This window comes from Myotis davidii, unplaced genomic scaffold (genome assembly GCF_000327345.1).
Source record: "Myotis davidii unplaced genomic scaffold, ASM32734v1 scaffold185, whole genome shotgun sequence".
NCBI classification, from domain to species: Eukaryota; Metazoa; Chordata; class Mammalia; order Chiroptera; family Vespertilionidae; genus Myotis; species Myotis davidii.
The window spans coordinates 4,285,655-4,294,765 of NW_006297811.1; the positions used below are offsets into that span (position 1 = coordinate 4,285,655).

Genomic DNA, 9,111 nt, shown 5'->3' on the forward strand with positions numbered 1-9,111 from the left:
TTCGGTGAGGCTAAGTTTTAAAAAACTTAGTTCTACCCCATTTTGCCTAAAGAGAGAAAAAAAGATGGCCGGGACCACGGCATTTGTCCTTAAAGACTCCTATGACACCACACTTTTTTTAAAGGTCTCACATATTTATTACCGAACCGACCTCTGAGCGCAGGAAAACATTCACCGAGAGAAAAGTCTCATTCCTCCAACAATTCCCCCCCACACGTCCAACTGTCCAGATGGTAGCGACCTTTTCGCGAACGTGTGGACGCGGGACCCAAGCAGCGCCACGCGGCGCTTCCTCACAGGCCCAGCTTGGTCCGTCGCCAGTGCCTCCGTTTGGCGTTGTACCGGATTCGGTTCCCCGTTTTCATCCAGATCCACTGGGGAATGGGCCGGTTCTGCTTCTGTTTCTTGGCCAGGAACCTCTTGATCCTGAAGGTCTTGTGAGAAGACATAGCGAAGGAAAGTCAAGCGCACGCACCAGCCGGCCGCTCTCAGGAGTCCACCGTCAACCGTCAACCGTCGGCACCACCTCAGCAATGGCGAAGAGAGGAGGACGTGGGCGGAAGTACGTGCTTAGCGGAGCTTCCGGGGCGGGGCCTGGAGGCTGACGTCAGCGCTGTCCCCTCACGCACAGGCCCTCTGGGAGCTGCGGGAAACGGTGCTTGCTCCGGCCTGGACGGGTTCCTGTGAGTGGTCACTGCCAGCCGCACCTGCTTGTTGGGTGAGGCCGTCAACCATTAGAAATACCAAGGCAAATGGGGAGCGTTCCTTCTTTCTATTTGTAAACTCTTACCATTTGCAACAGCGTGGAGAGTATTGTGCTGAGCGCAATAAGCCAGTCAGCGAAAGACAAGTATCACAGGATCGGACTCATGCGTGGGCGCTAATGGACAAGGTAAACTGATGAACAAAATAGATCTGGAGACACAGAAGCATGGAACAGACTGTCCCAACCTCAGAGGGAAGGCGGGGGGTGGGTGGCTGGGTGGGGAGAGATTAACCTGGGAATTTACATGCATCTTTTCGTAGTCCTTGGACACAGACAATAGAGTGGTAAAGGCCTGGGAGCGGGAGGTGCAGCGTAGAGGGGGGTGGAGGGGTCAATGGAGAAAAAAAATAAAAGGGACATCTGTAATACTTTAAACAATAAAGGTTAAAAAAATACTCAAGCAGAAGCCCCTCCAAAAGGAAGCAGAGTGGTGGCACAGCACTTTAATTTTTTTAAAATTAGTTTTAATATTTAGCGTTCATATATGTGTCCAAAATTACAGAAACTGATAGGATAATTTTATGAAATGCCTTCTTAACAGCGGCGAGTATTCATTCTTCCCTGTTCTCATCCTTATGGGGATGGGGTGCTGGTGGGGAGATATTTTTAGCATAACAACACATTGCCAGATTTTCCTGGTAGCACATCAAATGACTGTGACCGAGGCATCTGCAGGCATTGGGTAACAGCCCTTGTTCTAGGTCTGTGGCTCTAACTTCAGGGAAGTATGTGAATTGCGATGCCTCAGCCTGGAGAGGCTTGTGGGGGGTTGGGGTGGGGAGTGGGGTGAAGATCAGCAGGACTCGTGTACATGCCTGCAACTCTGTGGTCACGTGGCTTGTTGTACCCGTGACTGATAGTGTACCTGGTTCAGACCGGTGGTCTTTCGCACGTATCCAAACTAGACTACATGCAGAACTGTCCCAGCCTTATGAGCACATACATTTGCCGTATGTAACTTTGGCCTTAAAGGGGGCCAGCTGAGCTTCCACAAGCTCTGATGTGGTGTTTACTCACTCAGATATTAGTTACCAGAAATGTGCACTGGCTTTCTTCTTTGTCCTTTTTTAAAAATATATTTTTATTGATTTCAGAGAAGAAGGGAGAGAGAGACGGAAACATCAATGATGAGAGAGAATCATTGATTGGCGGCCTCCAACAAATCTTACAGTGGGGATCCAGCCTGAAACCCGGGCCTGTGCCCTAATCTGGAATCAAACCATGACTTCCTATTTCATAGGTCGAGGCTCAACCACTGCGCCATGCTGGCTGGGCTTCTCTGTCCTTCTGATAAGTGAACTTTGTTTGATTTACCCACAGCTGTATGTCTCCTCCTTCCATCAATCCAGTCCTACTCCTGAGCTAATGTTAATATTAATATATGAGCTAATAATAATATTAATATAAAGTTCTCCTGATCTAATATTAATATATTAATATATTCTACTAGGTTAACTTTTTTTTTGACAAAATAACTTCACGGTGTGTATATTTTTAAATATATTGAATGGCCATCCATAGAGCTCATAATTTAGATAATCATACAAATATGGACCTTAGCTTTTACTCTATAAGTAAATGACACTTATAAAAGCATTATCTACACTCAGTGTGACAGGCTCAGCAGCATTTAGCATTATTCTTTACATACATGCTCTCTGTTGGTTGTTTCCTTTTTCAAAGTGACTTGTCCAGATCACTAGGGCTTATCCAGTCTTTTCATGCAATGCAATACCCAGCTCTAATTTGATCCTCAATATGTTAAGGTGCCCAGACTTTTTGCAGACACATATTGCTACTATTTGGAATTATTCTCAATTAGCAGACCCCACAAATCCAGAGGTAAGCTTTTGCTGAGAAGACAGTATTGCTTAAAATATAATTTTTTGATAGTGCCCCAAATGTGAAGCCCAAAGACTATTCTCCTACATATCTCATAATAATTGCTTTACCACAAAGGCTATTGGGCAGACTTTTGAAGTGCTGATGCCTCTGGCAAGTTTGGAGGATCCCCCCAGAGGAGGCAGGAAGCATTTTTTTTTTCCTGAGGCCAGTCTTTGAGGTAGTTCCTGGGGTAGCTGACCTGCTGCTTCCTCTCTCATATATTTATGTCAAAATTGCCTCAACAAAGTGATGAAAAAAATCTTGATTATCCCCAATTTTCTAATCGTCCTTGAGAATGACTACTTTATATCATTTTTGGTATAAAGTTCTCCTTATATATTTTTAAGGGCATGATGGATAAACTGAATTTGTAATTTGCCAGTTTTTGACAGAGCTGGATACCAAAGTCAATTCATTTTCTGTTATTACTATCTTCTATACACATATGCCATTGGGTTGCAAAAGAATAAGCATATACTACCCTCAAAAACTCATAGTCTGCTGGAAACGAGTTATGTAGATGACATTAGAAGTGCTAAAGAAGATAAATTGCTGGAATAAAACCTCCTTGAACTGTGCATTTGTGCATGGGTGCATGCACATATATGTATACACGCCCTCATGTGCTGGAGGTAGGGCTGTTGAAGATGATATGGAAGAGAAGGACTTACGCTCTTCTAAAGAATGGGTAATGTTTCACCAGGTGAAGTTGGAGAAAGAAAAAAAAAAGAGGCTTTTCAAGTGGAGAGGGGAGTGTGAGCTAATGCCAGGAATGGGAGAAGTAAGGTTCTAGACATTGTATTTTATTTATTTTCATGATGTTAACATAACTACTTTATTATGAACTGCACAACAGAGGTTAAATATTATAATTAAACACACATGAAGAAGCTAATGAAATGCAAGTGAAATCAGTTCTTCCAACTCATAATCTCTTCATATCAAATTTCTAAGGGAAATATATGTGAGCTGTCCCAACCAAAATTTGGAGGAGGAATTAAGCTAAATGCTATGCTCTCTACAATTAGCCCTGGTCCAATGTTGAAAGAAAGAGGGCCCAGCCTGTATAGTTCAGTGGTTGAGTGTCGAGCCAGGAACCAAGAGGCCACCGGTTCAATTCCCAGTCAGAGCACATGCCCAGGTTGTGGGCTTGATCCCCTCTCGGGGGCATGCTGTATCTCTCTCATCGATGATTCTGTCTCCCTTCCTCTCTCTCTAAAAAATCAATAAAAACATTTTTAAAAAAGAAAGAGGGAAGTGAGGCAGTATATATGGAGTATCTTTCTATCAGATGACAGATATTTACTGTCATTTAATGCTTATGATAATTGATTTTAAAGACTTCAGGGCTACGATTCCAAAGATTATCTTTATTTTTATGCTGTTCCCACAAAAACACCACCATGTAAGTAAAAGATAAAATGGACTTCATGTGTTCATTTGAACAGAACTGAAGAGTAAGTAGGTTTCCCCCAGTCCAAGAGAATTGGAAGAGGCAAAATATTGGAGAGGCATGTTGATGTTAGATAGTTAGACCATATCAATGTATAATCAACATATTCATTAATTTATTAATTCATTAAATGCACAAATATTTATTGAGCTCTTACAGTGTAAAACACTGCCCAGTGGACTCTTGATACAACAGTAACAGCATAGACCAGAGAGTCCTCTTCTCATAGAGCTTACATTCTTGTGGGTAGAGACATGCAAATAAAAAACATGAGTAAATAGAAGAAAATATCAGATAGTGGTAATAAATGCTACACAGAGAATTGTAACAGACTAACAGTATAAAGGCATGGCTACTTTATATTAGATTGAATGGTCAGGGAAGGTAATACACAAGCCGAGGTCTGAATGACATAAAAACAAAAACAAAAAACCCAACTAACCCCCCGCCCCAAACAACAACAACAAAAAACAAAAACAATCCACGAAAACCAAACTTCATCTAGCCAAGTAAAAATGAGAAAAATGGAATTCTGGGTGCAGTGTCCCCAAGGTTAGAGTTAGATTAATATGCTTAAGGACCATAGAGAAGGCTAGGGTACCTGGAGCATAGTGGAAAACAGAGAGAATAATATGAGCTGAAACCATATGAGCAGGCAGGAGCCAGATCATTTATGGATTTCTGAGAAGTTTGGATTTTATTCCAAAGGTCATGTGAAGCTGTTGAAGAGTCATAAATTAGAAATTATCTGATATAAAATTTTTTAAAGAACCCTCTGACTGCTGTGTGGAGAGTGAATCCGGAGGCTCAAGAATGGGATCAAGACAAGCTGGAAATCATTGCTGTGTGAGACAGTGTTGTCTTGGACCTATATGGTTGCTTACAAAGTTAGGAGAACAGGCTCATAATTTAACCATTTATGCCAATGAAGTCTTATGCAAGCCTTGATGATATAGAGTTACAGTTGTCAAGCATTTGGAGCACAAACAGAAAGGTATTTCTTGTTTTCTGGCAAAGAGCAGTCCCCTCAACTTTTCAAAGACATTGATAGCCATTGAAGTTTTTAAAAGGGGCTTATAAAATTGAAAAAAAATGATGGTATCAATGTACAAGTAATGATTAAAAACTGTACACTGCCTTCATGGAGAGATAGAGTTTCATCTAGATTCATGCTGACATGAAATTGTGTAACAGCCGATTCTTCCATAAATGTACCACAAAATATTAGAAGAAATGTAAGCAACTATTTAGAGTTTTATGGACTAAATAATGCCACTTGACACAGGCATATTTTCCATTTTCCTCTGCTGCTCTGCCATAGCCATACAGCATTTAGACAATCACTGGACACGTACAGCAATGGAACAAATCAATGGAAATCTAATCCTCATTGTATTTTATTTTCTTCAAAATATTCTATTTTAATCTAATGTAAACTTAATATAAATCAAGGCAGCTATTATCATAACAACATATTTTCCTTAATCACTATCAATTTTAAATGGTTTTCGACTTTAAATCATGGAGATGATCGCATTTTACCTGTGTACAGTAAGAATATGATAATCATTTCACAAACGTTTGCAGTGAAATAATACCTAATTCAGACTCCCATAATTGTTTGTTTCCTTTAATTTATCTTTATTGTTGAAAGTATTACAGATTTCCATTCCCTGCCCCCTCAGTTAAACCCCCCCGCCTCTTCTGCCCCACTTCCTTACCCTCCCCAGGCCTTCACTCCACTATTATATGTGTCCACAGGTTATTCATATATGCATATAAGTTCTTTGGTTAATATTATATGTGTCCACAGGTTATTCATATAAGTTCTTTGGTTGATCTCCCCCCCGCCCCACCCACACACATTTCCTCTGAGGATCCTCAGTCTGTTGAATGCTTCCATGTTTCTGGATCTACTTTGTCTGTTTATTTTTTTCATTCTATTCCACATATACAGTAAGTGAGATAATGTGATCCTTGTCTTTCTCTGACTGACTTGTTTCACTTATCATAATTCTCTCCAGGTCACTCCATGCTGTCTTAAAGAGTAAGAAATCCTTTTTTTTTTTTTTAACAGCTGCATTGTCTTTCATTGTGTAAATGTACCACAGTTTTTTGGTTTTTTTTATCCATTCATCTCTTGACAGGAACTGGGTTGTCTTTAGATCTTGGCGATTGTAAATAATGCTTCTATGAACGTAGGGGTGCATATATTCTTTCTGATTTGTGTTTCAAATTTCTTAGGATATAGTCCTAGAAGTGGGGTCACTGGGCCAAATGGCAGTTTCCTTTTTAAATTTTTTGAGGAAACTCCACACTTTTTTTATAGTTCAGGAACTGGGTTGTCTTTAGATCTTGGTGATTGTAAATAATGCTTCTATGACTGTAGGGGTACATATATTCTTTCTGATTTGTGTTTCAAGTTTCTTAGGTTATATTCCTAGAAGTGGGGTCACTGGGCCAAATGGCAGTTTCCTTTTTAAATTTTTTGAGGAAACTCCGCACTTTTTTTTATAGTGGCTGTACCAGTCTGCTTCCCACCATCAGTATACTAGGGTTCCCCTTTCTCCACATCCTCGCTAGTACTTGTTGTTTGTTGATTTATTGATGGCAACCATTTTGGCAGGTGTGAGGTGGTACCTCATTGTTGTTATAATTTGCACCTCTTTGATGATTACTGACATCGAGCATTTTTTCACGTCTCTTGGTCTTTTGTATGTCCTCTACACTTTTTTTATAGTGGCTGTACCAGTCCGCTTCCCACCAGCAGTATCCTAAGGTTCCCTTTTTTCCACATCCTCGCTAGTACTTGTTGTTTGTTGATTTATTGATGGCAACCATTTTGGCAGGTGTGAGGTGGTACCTCATTGTTGTTATAATTTGCACCTCTTTGATGATTACTGACATCGAGCATTTTTTCACGTCTCTTGGTCTTTTGTATGTTGATTTAAGAAGTGTCTATTTAGGTCTTCTGCCCATTTTTTGATTGGATTGTTTGCCTTCCATTTGTTGATGCATAATTGTTTTATAAAGGAATTTTTGATGCCTAATTCATATTTGACCTTCTCAGTAAGTAGTCAATAATGTACATCCTAGTGTGAGTTGTAAGGAGACTTTCCCACATTATCATGAGCTTGAAGTAAGAGAGATAGGAACTTTAATTAGAATTGTGGATTGAATAATTCGGGGGGACATAGAGCAAAGATTTTCTGAATGAACAACTATGGTAGGTACTGGGTATATGTTGGAAAAGTTTTAGCAGGATCAAAAAAGAAAAGGATGGCATTACTTAGTGAAGTGTAGCAAACTAGAGACAGGAAGTTTATTATAAATAATGTGGATAGTTGAGCCAGGGCTATCTCAATTACTGTTGTGAGTCTTTGGTATTATTTGCAAGAGAGTTTCATAATTGGTAAAGAATTAATATGTGCATTAGTTGTTTTTATTTTTGAGAAGATGCCAGGAAGAAAATGATTGCACAGATGCCTCACTAAGTTTGGGAGCTGCTGTTCTAGAGAAAACATAAACAGCATCACCCCTTTCAGTACATAGAAGACTCAAGCATCAATACATGCTCAGAGACACAGCTGGACCAAAGTATTAGAGCAAGAAATTAAGAAATATGGCCTGGGTTCTATAAAAAATTTAATTAGCTTGGGTTTATCTCTCTATACCTCTTCGTATCATAAGAATGGCAAGTTCTCAAGACCCAAGGTAAAGTTGTAAACATAGGGTTAAGGTGAGCTACAAAACTCACCAATATTACTCTGGATATAAATGTAAAAGTTGATGGTCTATCTAAAAGTTATTTCCTCCCTCTTCCTTACTAACAGGTCCTGCTTTTCTTTAGAAACTGGATAGCTAAATGCTTCTGGGGAGCTGAACACATCCACAGACTCACAGAATGAGTCCCAGTGGTAATTCCATTCCCCTTGCCAGTAATTGGTTTAGAAATAGCAAGTGACCCAAGTCTATTAATAAAAAGTGAAAGCTAATGCCAGAGGAACTTGAAGCTGGTGGGATACTAAAGGTAACTATAGCAACAGTAAAAATTAAATCCAGCCCCTGACTAAATTGATTCAAGTTTTCAGGCATAAATATTATTTACCTCAGACTCTACTATTAGACACACTATGTCTGAAAATCACAAATTTATGAACCACACAAAAATAAAGAACAGAATGCCCACTGTGAAAACACAAAACAACACATATAAACTAAAAAATGATCTAGATATTGGGATTATTAGTCAGGGATTTAAAAACACATATGATTAATACGTTGAATGCTCAAATATGGAACGGCAGAAACATGCTATAGTAGATTGGGAATTTTGACAAAGAGATGGTAAATCTAAGAAACAGGTAATGGAAATGCTAGAAGTAGTAAAATACAGAAATGAATAATGTCTTAAGCAGGCTTATCAGTAGCTTCCATACAGCTGAGACAAGAATTAGTAAATTTGAAGAAATTACTCAAACTGAATGTAAAAGAAAAAACTGCAAATAATGACAGTTTTACTTCCTCCTTTCCAATTTGAATGCCTTTTATGTTTTCTTCTTGTCTGATCACTGTGGCTAAGACTTCCAGTACTATGTTGAATAAGAGTGGTAAAAGCAGACAGCCCTGCTTGTTCCTGTTCTTAAGGAGAATGGTTCAGTTTTGCCCATTGAGGATGATTGGCTGTGGGCTTATCATCTATGGCCTTTATCATGTTGAGGTATGACCCCTCTAATCCCACTGTGCTGAGAGTTTTGAAGATGACATGATATTGTACATAGAAACTGTAAAGACTCCGCTAAAAAACTACTGGGTTTAATAAATGAATTTTCCATGTAGCAGGATATAAAATTAACACCCAGAAATTGATGGAATTTTTATACACCAATATGAATTATCAGAAAGAGAACCTAAAAAATAATCTCATTTATCATTGCAACAAAAAATGAAGATAATTAGGAATAAACTTAACCAAGGAGGTAAATGAACTATACTTGAAAAAGTACAG

The 9,111-nt window shown here is 39.2% G+C and overlaps 1 pseudogene; it reads right to left on the bottom strand.

Annotated features, from left to right (window-relative positions):
- Positions 1-293: 293 nt before the first annotated feature.
- On the bottom strand, positions 294-464 carry LOC102768860 (annotated as a pseudogene).
- Between the last annotated feature and the right edge of the window lie 8,647 nt (positions 465-9,111).